Raw genomic sequence first — 14,490 nt, forward strand, 5'->3', positions numbered from 1 at the left:
AATTTTTAAAAAAGGCGTTCTTCCTCATAAAACGAGGTTTTCCACCGTCAAAAAAGCTGCCGCGTTCTTTTGATTTATTTTTGAAAGAATACGGCAGCAGTCGAGATGCAGGGGAAGTTTTTTAGAAAAAAGGCTGCTTTTTTCGAAAAAACCCTGTAGTCTAGACACACCCTAAACGTCTAGTCAGTGTCATCTGTCATCACGCAGCAAAAGCATGCTTGCCCATTTGCATTTCTTGTATTCACCTCAGAAAGCTCAAGAGTCCTGGCAGAAATTCAGCTGACACCAAGAATTTGTTCTCATCAAATATATATAAAAAACCTGCCTTCGGGTCCTTTTCTTTTTGCATGGGACTCTAAGTGGATACCATGTAACCGGTAATTATTTAGCAACCAATGTGCCATCTTAATTGCTTCTCCCCCTCTCTGTCAGAACTACAGAATTTCTGCCGGGAGGAAGGTTTTGTGCATATTCGGAGAACAGATTCCCTACTGTGTGACAAGTCATATTAATTTCTCTTGGTGCTGTCACTGGGACAGCTTCCTTGGAAACCAGGATTATGGACAATAATAATAATGAAATGCTGCAATTTAAGGCTATACAATGGTAAAATTAGTGACTGATGAACCTTTACATATCTCTTCACCTTAGCCACATATATTAATATTCTAAAATTAGCCTGAAGATCTCCCTAGAATAGGGTTGGTTTCTTGGGAAGTAATTAGGAGCTTTGACTTGTGATTGGGTCAGAGATATGATGGGAGCATCCTTTCTTCATAGAATTATGGAAAAACCTGGACATAAAAATGAATCAGAAATCCTGAAAAAATAATACATAACTAGAGCTCTTGACCTCTGCCTCTCCAGGGTTGACAGTGGGGAAGAAAAGGAGAGAAATATTCTATCCTACACCCCCACCTCCCTACATTTCTGAAGTGGCACTAATAAAACCTGTGCTAAACATCACTGCACAGATTCTGTTTTTTACTTTTACGTTTTTTACTTTTATGTTTTTACAGATTCTATTCTCCAGCCTACTTCTGTGTGTAGTCTAATTAGATTGTAAGTTCCTTAAGGCAGAGCCTATGTGTAGTACTTGTTTGTAAAGCCTTATACACATTTTAATATGATGATAATAATTAATAAATAATAATGAGAAGCCAGACACAAAAAGTGAAACTATGCTGTTAGTCTGGAGGAGTTCTTTGAGATTAAGGAAAAATAAGCTAATGCAAAGGAACCAAAGCCAACTCTTCATGAGAGAGCACAGTGTGTGTTTCATCTGTAACAATCTACATCCATTCTGCTTCAAAATCCACAGACTCCTACAGATTTAAAAGTGACAGTACACAGAAAACAAAGCTCCAAGTATCGTTAGCTATATACAGTGAAGGCCACGGAGTTGGGTTTTTGGTATTCACCCCAATCTGAGTTCACCTAAAGTTCTGATCCAGGTTTCTGGGTCTGTCAGAAAATTCTGTTCAGAATTAGTGTCTGTTTTACTGTTAATTCTGTTCTAACAAGAGACAAAGATTACTTTGTTTTCCCAACACTCCTGATTAAAAGGTAGAGCCAGGAGCATGGTTACATTTTTTTAGTCCAGAGCACTATTTATGATGATGCAGTAAAAAGGGGTGTGGCAACAAATCCAGTGATACCCACCTGCCTGTAGCAATTGTGTTTAGGATTTCTTTACTTGTGCTATCACAGCTGTGCCTGCTGGAACAGTAGGACACTTTGACTCATTTATGCACCCCCATCTACCCTCTCCCCCATTTTTATTCACAAGCGGAAGCCTTATGAAACGCTCAGCAACTAGGCTTGACTGCATTGGCAGAGTGACTGGAAATCTAATAGTTCCTGAATCTGTAAGTCTTCAGTGGCAGAGCTGTGCAATATGATTACCTCATCAGCAGGTTGAGGCGTGTGGGAGTTAATCGGTATTAGCCGTGCCTCTGTTTGATAGTTGCTTACATTTCTAAAGATTTACAAATAAACATCTCTCTGCTCCCACTCCAGGTCACTTTTGGTCACCTTTTTCAGTACCAATTAGTTGTGGCTCATTTTAAAATGAGAGACGGACAGAGAACTGGAGAAGTGGGAGGAAGTAAAACTCAGACGTGGGTATCAGGCTTACTTACTCCGTCATTATTTATTACACTTTCACATGGGATAATGGTCCTTAAATGCACTTCACAAAGTGATGCACGCACCAAACAATAGGCTTCCTTTCCCGATCACATCAACTAACAGCGCACAACTGCACTGTTCAAGAGTACACATCAGCAGGGTGCATAATACTGTGTCTAGCTGAAAGAACAAGGAGATTTTACTTAGCTTGAATGTTTAGCTGGGATGCTGGGGCTCAAACCCCTACTCTGGAAAAGTTCTAAGGGGCCCTAAATGACCTTGGGTGGGAATATCATCCACTTTACAGGTCCTTCATAAGATGGCATCACCAGCAGTACAGCCTCAGCAGCTCTTCTGGGACATTGCTCCACTAATGAGTTGAGAGAAGATTGCTCCCTAGTGACTTACTGACACAATCTACTGCACAATATAAGTGCAACTTGGAGGCATCCTGTCTATGAAGTGATTAGGTATAATGCTGCTAGCTGGGGAAAGCTGACAAGTGCTCACATTCTGTGATAGCTGTGTAGTAGCATAAAATCCTAGAGGAAAAGAGAATGGATGGATGACACAAAACTCAAGGGAATATGTCAACAGTCTGCATGAAGTGAGGATCTGGATTTTCACAATAGTTCACTCACCACTGATAATGATGAACACTTAACTTTCAAGCAGCTACACAGGGAATTTAGCTGCCCACCATTCACTTGCATTACTGAGGTGCTTAGTTACACATGTAACTTTGTGTCCCTTTGTTAGTCATGAATATTATTTGTTCCCAGGCAGAGAATTTCCACAACTCTTGGTCCCCAAAGGAGTTTTCCCGCCAAACACTAAATCCCAGACACAGTCAGTGCCTGATTTCATAGAAATGCTGAGACTAGGGACTTAGTTATATTGGGTATCTAACTCAGAATTGGCATAAGCCATGCTAGCAGTGGGACAGCTGACTCTTCTCTTGTTTAAATTCCTCAAATAAATTAAAAACTCAGCTAGTAAGAAATTTTAAAAGAGACTTTCACTTGGCTTGACAGGCCAGGAGACTGAATTCCTCTATCCACACAACAGGCAAAGCATGACCAGCTGCAGCGTGCATGTCTCTTACACTGTGTTCTCTGAGGTGGCACAACCATGACCCGGAGGGGACCAATCCTTGGGTTAAAAAAATAGTTTGGTCTCCATGACCTATTGTGTCCCAGCCTCTCAGTTGAGTCTGCCACATTTGTGATGTGGTCTGCTGTTCTCTTGAAACTGGATTGGAATTATCGTGTCACAAAGGCCAGGGAGCACCCATCAAAGAGTAATAACTTCTGATCCCCATTGATCTGGACTCAATTTGAACCAGTGACCCACAAACAAAAGACTCTGTAGCTGAGCACTAGTTCTCTGAGACATCCATGCCCCCTAGAAACAGCTTTTCCTTAAGGCTATGTCTAGATTCCAGAGAAGAGTCGGAAAAAGTTATGCAAATTGAGAATTGCCGTTTGCATAGCTTTTTCTGCTTTTTTTTCCAAAAGAGGCTTTTCCAAAATTTGGCCTGTCCCACTGGCCAAATTTCAGAAAAAACTCCTCTTTCAGAACGTCCCTTATTCCTGTCACTCAGAAGAATACAGGGATGCTGAAAGAACACGTCCGCTTTTTCAGAAACTGTTCTGAAAAAGCAGCTGTGTTCCTTGGATGTGACAAAGCTTTTCCAGGATATCGGAGGTATCCCAGAAAAGCTTTGCATTCTAGACATAGCCTTAAAGTCCTCTTTTCAAAATCAGTATATTTTATGAGTGAGCATGAAAGGGAGTTGCTCAACATTTGTACTGGTTTTAATAAGATAGCTACAATAAAGAAAAAGTGACAGAAACAAGGAAGAAAGGAAGGACATAGCCTCAAAATACGCTATATAGGGTCTGATCACAGTGATATAACATTGCCCATGTATGGCAACCTCCTCTATTTAGAAGACATGTATGGCAACCTCCTTTATTTATAAAGGGGAAGGGGAAAAGCTGTGGGGAAGCCTATTACAGGCAGATGTAATCAGCCTCAACACCTGCTGTCAGACAATTTTTTGAGAGGAATTGGTTTGGCTTTTCAGCTTCCCTCAAATCAAATTATAAAGTATGCAGAGATTTTAATTTAGAAAGGTGCTGACCGGTCCCAACATCCTCATAAAAGTTTTGCCATTTTTCTATTTGCCTCCATGCCGTTCCTGGGAAGTTACTGAAAATAAAATGGCATAAAGAAAGTCAGAGGAATCTTTCCAATTATGAAAGTCAATAGCATGTCAAGAAACTTCTTGGTGCAAGATCAGCATGTGTAGGTAGCATGCAGGATTTCAATATAGAAGGGTACGAAAGATTCCCTCATAATAGGATTAATTTTATTTCATGGCATGTTTAGGATGATGATGAAACAATAGTGTACATTATATGAAATATGTACCTTTATGGACAATTTGTTTGATGACTTGCCTAGAGAACATACTTGTGTGTTATTTTGATTAACTGAGAATGTGGCACTTGAAAATATTATGAAGTCTTGTGGTTGATGGGTTATTGAAATTATCTCCACAGAAGTCAAACTTGTGTGTTTAACCCAGAATATACTCTACAGAGGAGCCCACGAAGTATATTTGCTTAGTGTTCTTATCAAGGAAGCTGTCTATGCAGCCCCCCCCCCCCACCCCACACTTAAACCCCTAAAAGTTCTGCTTTGGTGTTTGGACGCTTCAGAAAGACCTAGGTCCTTGCTCTGCAAACTACTGTCCCAGGTACCACCAGGTAGACTCCACTTTCTATGCTGATCAATATTCCAGTAAATCCAGCTAGCATGCAACTGTTGTACTGCTGAATAACCCAGGTGTATCCATTTAGAATACACCTTCCATGCTGAAAAATATCCTAACTTCACCTATGATTTCAATAAACTGTCAGTAAAACCAGTTGTAGCCAAAAGTTAGAACCAGGATTTTATTTATTTGTTTTCCGGTCAAGTCCACAACAAGCATTGTCCACATGCACAGGAAGTCCCAGAAACAGCTTCCAGTCTAAGACAAACAAACAAAAGGACAGTGGAGAAAGAGGCAATCAAAACATGCTAAGGCAGATTCTCAGCTACTGTCAACCAGAGCCACTCCAATGACTTACACTGAGCAACTCGAAATGTGGATCTGGCCTGCCCAATTCTATATACTTTTGACGTATATTCTTTTTATTTTTAAAAAAAGTACACAGTATCAGCTGTGCCTCACTGCCCTTCAGCCTGCCCATTCTCACTGGCTAGTTTCTTGTAGGCATCACAGCTATGGTTCTTGAGGGACTTGAAGGGGAAAGTGGTAGAGTTATCGATCAGTTCAGGGAAAGGGAGGCATGGAAAAAGGTATGAAGAGTGTTGTAGGATTGCCAGACAATCAATTGAGTTGTCACTATTCAGGCCCTTGGCCAAGCACTCATATATATATATATATGTGTGTGTGTGTGGAAAGGAACAGGGGAACTTAGTAAAACAATACATTTTGCCTTAGGGAATGAGCAGCCTTCAGCCTTCTGATTACCAAAAGTTTCCTGAGCATCCTAAATCTCAGCACAAGAGAGACCCAAGTGCCCATTTGCCCAGCCAGAGTCACCAGTTTTTCTGAAGTCCCGCTCTGCTGCACTAGCCTTTTCCTCACCAACAGCCTACGTAACTAGCAACAGAAAAATGTTGAGGGCTCCTGTCCATGCCTACCAAGGAATGGAATAGTCCATGCCTGCCTGCCTACTTTCCGTGACCTGTTACTGTGCTGACAGACTGATCCTGTGAGTGCCAGGACAACCTAACACATGGTGAAAGGAGATGAAAGGCTTAAGGCAATATTTCCTGCATGTCTGCACATCTAAAAATACTAGCACTTCTCTCTTCACAGCATCATTCACACACTGATTATGTAGTTCTGTTGCGGACTGGCACAGTACCGTTACCACTCATTGTAAAGGTGGAGATGCTTGGCCCCAAAAGGCAAAGTGACTTGCTCAGGGCTCTAGTAGAAGACAGTGGCATAGAGATCTCAGGTGTTCTTGGCTCTTACTCTTTTGCTCAGGCTACTAGGTAGTCCCTTATTCAAACACCCTCCCCAAATACCTGAATTTGAGAGATTCACAATCTGCACCTCTATCTGAATTTTACACCTGGTCCCAATTGCTATAATGAGCAACGCTGAACCCCTAGATTCTTGCACCCTGTGATTCTGAGGTCTTCTAGTTTCAGACCCAGATCTGAATATTACTGTGCAGGCTCATTTCCATAATTTTCCTTGGTGTTTTTATTTTATTAAACCCAGGTAATAAAGGATGAATGTCAATGATAAGAAACTGATCCCCAGCAAGACCAAAGAGGACCTACACTGAGGAATCAGGTGATTTTGGCCATAAATATCATATAGATGTACTGAACTGAAGGCTAAACAAAAAACCTCTCTAAAAAGTGTCAGTTCATGTCCAGATTTCTTGCAATGCTTACCAGAGCTGATCTCTAGAAAGTGGGGTTAACTCCTGCTTGAATTTCTACCCATGCTCTAGAGATGAGCTTCCAGAGCACAGAGGCAGTGTGATGGGGAGAGGAGAGGCTGTGCTGGGGGTGTCCTGGGAGAGGGCTGGAGCAGTGGAGCTGTGGAGCCAGCAGCTGCAACCAGCATTAACCAATTGGGGCCCAGATGAGGAATGTATAAATAAGGGCTCCTGGAGACACTCTTGCTCTGGCTTGGGAGTAGGATGGACTTGGCTGCCAGGGAAGCTGAAGACTTCAGAAGATGGCCTGAGACTACTAGGTCTGTAGTTAGAGCAGGGCTGGGGAAAGGACGATAGAGCTGGGAAACCTCTGGCCTGGGAAGCTCACAGGCTGCAGGGCCTGAAGCAAGGTCTGTGTGTACTAAGGCTGCAGAAAAGCAGCAAGTTCACACCTTCTTGCCAATGAGGAGTGGCCATTTCAGACTGCAGTTTGCCCCGGCAATAAGAAGCTAGATCAAAACTGGCAGTGGGTCACTGAGGCAAGGGGTGACCAGCACTGAGGTGCCCTAGTGGTGAGTCCCATCCTGTTACAGGTGGTTACATTTGTATTACAATGCAATGTTTATGTCAAGCTGTCTGCCAAACCAGAGAGCAATCTCCAGAGCAGCCAGCAAATGACAAATATGCAGCAAGCCTTGGGAACCTGCTGTCCTACCTTATGCTCATTAGCTACTATCAAGTATCAGGTGCCACAGGACTCCTTGCCGCATTAGCTACTATGTGATTCTATCACTGGGAAAAGCAGAGTCCCTGTTAGTTAAAGCTTGGGCCCCCATACAGACATGGTGCTGCTACCACACCTCAGTTCTCATGCACAATAAGGCTTGCTCTCTCAGTTTAAATGGCTATCATATTACCATTGCATAAAACTAGGCCTCTTCTGTATCAGTCCTGAATCAGGGCCAGGGCTCAGTCAACACATCTCAGGACCTACCTCTTCCCTTCTTGATCCTGGGCCCCCCCTCTTGAGCTGTGACAACAACATGATCTTTTTAAGGTCTGTATTGGGCTGAGACCACCAAATATATATCATCTATCAAGTTTCAAGGTCCAGAGTTATGCCCCCAGATGGAAACATGGTTAATACATGACTTGCTCCTGTCTACACTGGCAAGAATCATTTTTAAGCATCCCAGCGGCCTTAATTATTATAACTGTCACACCCAGTGCAGTTGTTTTAATATTGCTGACAGGGCCAGGGATTCCCTAGCAGTTTATCTAGAGAAGGGATTCTCAGGTTACAGACAGGTGGCAGAGAGTTACAACCACCTTACCTTTCCCAAAGTACTATGCTGTAGGAAAGGGACTTTAATGTGGGGCCAGGGTGGAATAGGGTGCTTCTTGAAATTGAAAGTGTTGGGATTTACAAATCCAGTGTGTTTGGGATTGGTCTCATAAAAGTCCCTGTGCAAACTGATTAGGAAACCTCTTCTAGAATCTGGTGGATATCATCACATTTAAACACCATAATTAATAAGATTATTTCAATTGTAGTGTAGACAAGGCCTTTGTTACTGGCAACTCTGCTGCTCAGTTAAATTACATTCTTGGCTGTCAAGGCTTTAAAAATAAGTTTGTGTCTCTCATGCTCTCCCATCCCATATCATTTACCCAGGGAGCTGATTGTCTGTTAATTGTTCAGTACAGTAAAAGAGAGGGCCTTGGGGTCTTATTAAGAAAGATCTCTAAGAGATTGAACCACGTGTGACCTAATTGGCTTCATAAGTGGCTTTTGGAGGGCAGAGAGTGGTGTTCACTAGCATAATCACCTTTCACCTTAATGGTAATTATATACTTCGGCATTCAAAGAGAAGCAAGTCTTGGCCAGGATCTGCATGTTTATAAATAAACATATCAGAAACAGGAGGCAGGATACTATCAAATGAACAAAAAATCATTTCAGAGTTCATAACAATCCTTCCTTTCTCTTTTTTTCTTCACAAATTTCCAGCATGGCCCTAAAAAAACCACAGTGCTTAGTTAGTGAAGATGGAGAATCTATGTCTCTCCGACTTACTTGGGATTTTTCAATTTTTAAAGAATAGAAAAGAGAAAATGTGAACATGCACATTTTTTCTCAACACATGAAAAAAAAAGGCCTTGCTAGTTAATAGCAATTTAAAGAGCTGGGGTTGCCTCAGGGATGCATCAAAAGCATTTCCCTTTAGAAATAATTCTGTTTCTATAACCTGTATTTTCTGCATTTCTCTTCCCTTCTCCTTGTTACCAAGGATATTTATATGAAGACATTTGTTTTCATAAGAATTTCACATGCTTCTGCTGCTGATTACCCAACTGATGTCAGCATCCCATGCTTTTGACATCAGCATTAGCAGGGTGGCTTTGTCTGGGATTTAACAAATGGGGGGCTCTAGTGTCCTAGACTCAGGATATGTCTAGACTACAGGGCTGTGTCTAGACTGGCAAGTTTTTCCGCAAAAGCAGCTGCTTTTGCGGAAAGCTTCCCAGCTGTCTACACTGGCCGCTTGAATTTCTGCAAGAACACTGACTTCCTACTGTCTGAAATCAGTGCTTCTTGCGGAAATACTATGCTGCTCCCATTCGGGCAAAAGTCCTTTTGCGCAATGCTTTTGCACAAAAGGGTCAGTGTAGACAGCTCAGATTTGTTTTGCGCAAAAAAGCCCCGATTGCGAAAATGGCGCTCGGGGCTTTTTTGCGGAAAAGCGTCCATGCCAATCTAGAAGCTCTTTTCCACAAATGCTTTTAACAGAAAACTTTTCAATCTCCCACCCCTAAACTGATTATTCCCAAATCTCTATCCCCAGCCCTTACTTCTCCTTCTAGCCTTATATGTCTCTGAATTCTCCCTTTGGATGTCCACACCCAAGAATCCATAGAGAACCTTTCATTTTAATTCTCAGTCCTTCACCACCACCATTGTTTTCAGTATTTTCTGACACCTCCACTGTTCTTCCTCTCCCAACTTATAAGCTTCATCTTTTGCTTCTCTCAGTTCTTTTCCCCTATACCCAGTTTCTTTCAAAATCCTGTTGGTACTATTACCATAATACCATCAAAATCTCACTTTTCTCATATTAAAACCCTGGCCTCCTTGCACATCTCTCCCAAATACTGTTGCTAATGTCATCTTGTTCTCCCACTGTTCTAACTTCATCATTTTACTTTTTAAATCCCTCTCCTTACTTCCTGTCTCTTAGCGGGTTCAAGCTCACCCATAAAGCCCTCTATAATTTCACCTCACCTGCAACTCTGCTCTCATTTCCTCCTTCATGCGCTCTGCCCAGTTCTCCCACTTAATTGGTCCCTTTGTTTCAACTCTTTGCCTCCTGACAACCTTCCTATCTGCCCTTGTTCTCATTCACAAAACACCCAGTCTCTCTTTTTCCAAATACCTCAGGGTACTTCTAGATTACATGCCTCTGTTAACAGAGGCATGTAAAATAGGCTACCCGACATAGTCAATGAAGCGGAGATTTAAATATTCCCGGCTTCATTAAAATAAAAATGGCCACCGCACTGTGTCGGCTCAGCTGATCATCAGCACAGCGCGTGAGTCAAGACGCGAATCAGTCGACAAGGGATGCGCATGTTTGAAATTAAAGCAACATCCTCTAAGTAAAGGACTCCTGTCCTCCTTCATGTAAGGACAAGGTTATTAGCCATGAACAGAAGGAAGGGTGATGAAATTGACTAATCACACAGGAAAATCAAAAGCACATAAAAGAAAATAAGAGCGTTGGCCTTCCTGAGCTGTATTTTTCATGAGTTTGTTTGCGTGCCATTTATCTTCCATAGCCAAACTTTTCTCCTTTTTACATGCTCCATTGTGACCCTTCAGTAAAACTTCCAGGAAAAGAATTCATGTTCAGTTGTTCTAGAATGAGCGACGACTCGGAGACAACACCTCTAGCAAAATAAACCCGAGTGATTGCAGGCAGCCATGTTAGTGATTCATCATGGGAGTTGCCATGCTGCATCTGATCCATTGTCCATCTAGACAGGTAGCCTGTCTCTGAGAGGACAGCCCTGGATGCTTTCAAGAAAGGTGCAAGAATTCCTGTAGTGGGCTACGAGGAATTACATTCCCACAGGGAATGTTTCTTCCTAATTTAATCATCATTTAGTGGCTGGATTATGCCTTGAAACATTTTATCTCTTATTTTATTTCACTTATTTGAAATTTAAAAATATTCCCTCTACTATGTAGCTGTGAATATTCTCATTATTCATAAATGTCTGATCCTTTTTATTCCCTGTATGGTCTTGGCTTCAGTGACCTCTTATGGCACTGAGAACCATGGGTTAATTATGTTGTGTTAAAAACATTCCATTTATCCGTTTTAATTGTGTTGTCTTTTAATAGAATAGAATGCCCCATTTTGCACCTAATTTACCTTCTCTAATGCCACTCATAATTTTCTGGACCTCTATCATGTCCCCTCTTCTTATCTGTTGTCTTAACTAAACTCCAATCAATCAATACTTTTCTTCTGACTCGGTACAGAGCCATTGCTTCACCTTGATGCTGCTGTGCTGCAGGAAGTGGTGATAGGGATTGAGAAGATGACTGCGACTCACTTCCCAGCCAATGCCCCAGCATGGTGCTATGAGTCTCTGTGCTGCAGCTTAGATGAAAAGTGCTGTTGAACGCTGAAAAGCAACCGTTTAAAAATGGCTTCTTTTTACCCAACAGTTCTGCTCCTCGTGTGTATCTGAATTAGGTCTGATAACTACAGTCATAAAGATATGTTTTTTGTAATGCTTTTGGATTCCTGCTAGCCTTGCTGAGTGCACAGTCAGGGGAGGGAGCTGCAGACTGTACTCTGTCCGTAGATTTATTTGCTGAGTTCCACTCAGTGCATCCTCACAGAAGACAATAGCGTTGCAGAGACGTCACTGATATTAGAATCTGGGCAGGAAAACTTTATTGCTGACAATGTTCTAGCACAGCAATTCTCAAACTGTGGGTTGGGACCCCAAAATGGGTCACGGCCCATTTTAATGGGGTTACCAGAGCTAGATTGCAGTTGCTGGGGCCCAGAATCATTGCCAAAGTCCAAGCCCCACTGCCTGGGGCTGAAGCCCCAGAGCTTCAATCCAGGGCAGCAAGGCTAACTCATAATTGTCTAGGTTATAGACACCCTGCCTGAAGCTGAAGCCCCAGGGCTTGGCTTTGGCTTCCCCCCCCCGAAGCAAAGGCACTCAGGCTTCGGTCCCCCTCCTGGGGTCATGTAGGAGTTTTTGTTGTCAGAAGGGGGCCACGGTGCAATGAAGTTTGGAACCTCTGTTCTAGAAGAACTGTCTTGACTTTAGTCCCAGGCTAAGTCTGGCATTTAGAAAAATTATCATTTCATTTGTAAACTGAGCACTTTGGAGCTGGAGCTCATGAAGAGACAGTAAACATGTGATGCTACAAACATGTGATCAGCTGTTTGTTGGCTCAGCGCGGCAGCCATGTAAATTTAAATGAAGCGGCGATTATTTAAATCGCCGCTTCATTTTCCTATGTCTGGTAGCCTAATCTACATGCCTCTGGCGACAGAGGCATGTAGTCTAGACGTACCCTGAGTGTCTGAATGTGGAAGGAGGAGGAAGTGCCGCTGTGCAATCTAGGCCCATAAGTACGGAGTCATGTAAACTAGTTTACCCAACATAGTCAATGAAGCGGGGATTTAAATAATCCCTTATTCATTAAATAATAATGGCCGCCGCACTGTGCTGACAATCAGCTGATCCGGCACAGCGCGGCAGTCTAGATGCGGATCGGTCAACAAGGGACGCCTTTGTTGACAACTCCCTTATGCCTCGTGAAATGAGGTTTACAGGAGTGGTCAACAAAGGCTTCCCTGTCAACAGATCCACGTCAAGACTGCCGCGCTGTGCCGGATCAGTTGATTGTTGGCACAGCACGGTGGCCATTTTTATTTTAATGAAATGGGGATTATTTAAATCCCTGCTCCATTGACTATGTTGGGTAAACTACTTTACATAGCTCCGTTGACGGAGCCATGTAGTCTAGACATACCCTTTGTGTTTACCTGGCATTTATGTGTATTAGTAGTAGTGGTAATGAATTATTTAGAACACTTCTAATAAGTTGCATTACATTCACTGCTCTAATCAGAAGCTGTGGCACAAGGATTCCACCAATAATTCATGAGAAGATCTCTATTTCAAAGAATAAACATTACAAAACAAATCAGTATTTTCAACATGGTTCAATCAAGTATAGTTTCAAACCATGTAATTTTTCCCATCAACTTATTCAGTCACTGAAAAGCTTATATTAATATGAGTACCATGAAACTATGCCATCCAAAAAGTTAAAGTTACATCTGAGGAGTCCTTTACAGGCCCCCATTCCAAATTAATGCAATAATTGTTGGCTCCAAGGAGGGGAATGGTTGGTGTTTATGCTAATCTTGCTCTTAGTGGACTCTGATGTAAATGGAAAGCGATTCACAGTTATAATCCAGTAAGAAAGCATACTTGAACCCTCAGAGCACTCCTGGAGGATGGTGGACTAAAGAAAACTGAAGAAGAGGGACATTGAGGCATCTGTGGGGCACCTCAGATCACATGGGGATGCTTTGGAAGTGGCCTCCCTATGACACAAATCAAAAAGCTGCTAGATGGTTATTACTTCCCGCTGCTACTGGGGCTGGGTTCAGACTGATGATCTAGAGTGAAGAAACTCTGATTCATTGTGTCTCAGCCTCTGAAATGTGTATAAAAGTTTTAATGATCATTTCTGATTATTCTCTGTTCTGCGGGGGAGGGAGTGGAAATATACATCCACAGATAACATCACAGCTGTCTTAATGAAAAAAAGAATCTATAAGTAAATCAGAAATTAGCCAATTGGGCATTTCCATTTGAAAGCAGACATACAAGCACAGGGAAAACATTTATTTATTGTAATTCTACGAATGAAAAATCTCTCCCTGTTATCCTTTTGATGACTCCATCCCCATTAAGCTTTCACTTTGTGTTCAGAAACAGAATATTTTCTTTTTGTAGTTATTTATCAAAAGGTCAAATCAATAAAAAAAATGTAAATCTTTTGCACGGATGAAAACTCTCAAATGTGCCCTATTTAAAACTTCAGCCCAATCGTGTTTCATACTTTTTGTGTAAGAATGGTCATTTACAGTTGTACTATGACTCTCAGCCAAGGGTGTGAAAGCATTAACATTAATAAGTTATTCACCACCATGGGGCAAAGATGTTATTATTATTAATAAAAATAATAATACAAATAATATTTTACAGTGGAAAAATTGAAGACCAGAGAAGAGAATTGACTTACCCAAGTTCACAAAGCAAATGAGTGGCAGAGCCAGTTGTAGGATCTGGGGGTATGTCTACACTACAGCGCTAATTCGAACTAACGCATCCAGACTAAAAAACTAGTTCAAATTAGCGTTTTGCTAATTCGAACTAGCATGTCCACACAGAGTGGACCCTGAACCGGGGTTAAGGATGGCCGGAAGCAGTACTGGCAGGGCATTAAATGAGGACTTAGAGCGTGGAGCTGCTGCCTCAGGACAGACAGTTCTCAGGGGTGCCCCGCTTGCAAAGCAGTCCTGGCTTGGAGTGCCCTGAGTGCCCACACTGGGCACATCACAGCACTCGGCCATCAGACCGGCTGCACTTACCGCAGGCTGCCATCTGGGGAGAGGGGGCAATTGGGGGGCTGCAGGAGAGCTTCCACCCCCAGAAGCCCGCAGAGCCAGCCCAGTCCTCCCCATCGGGGGCTCGTACCCCATTCCTCCCTCACCTCCTTCCACTTACCCCTCCCTAGCCCCCCTTCCTGATGTACAAAATAAAGGACAATTGT

Source organism: Pelodiscus sinensis, chromosome 5 (genome assembly GCF_052426305.1).
Source record: "Pelodiscus sinensis isolate ZL-2025 chromosome 5, ASM5242630v1, whole genome shotgun sequence".
Classification (NCBI taxonomy): domain Eukaryota; kingdom Metazoa; phylum Chordata; order Testudines; family Trionychidae; genus Pelodiscus; species Pelodiscus sinensis.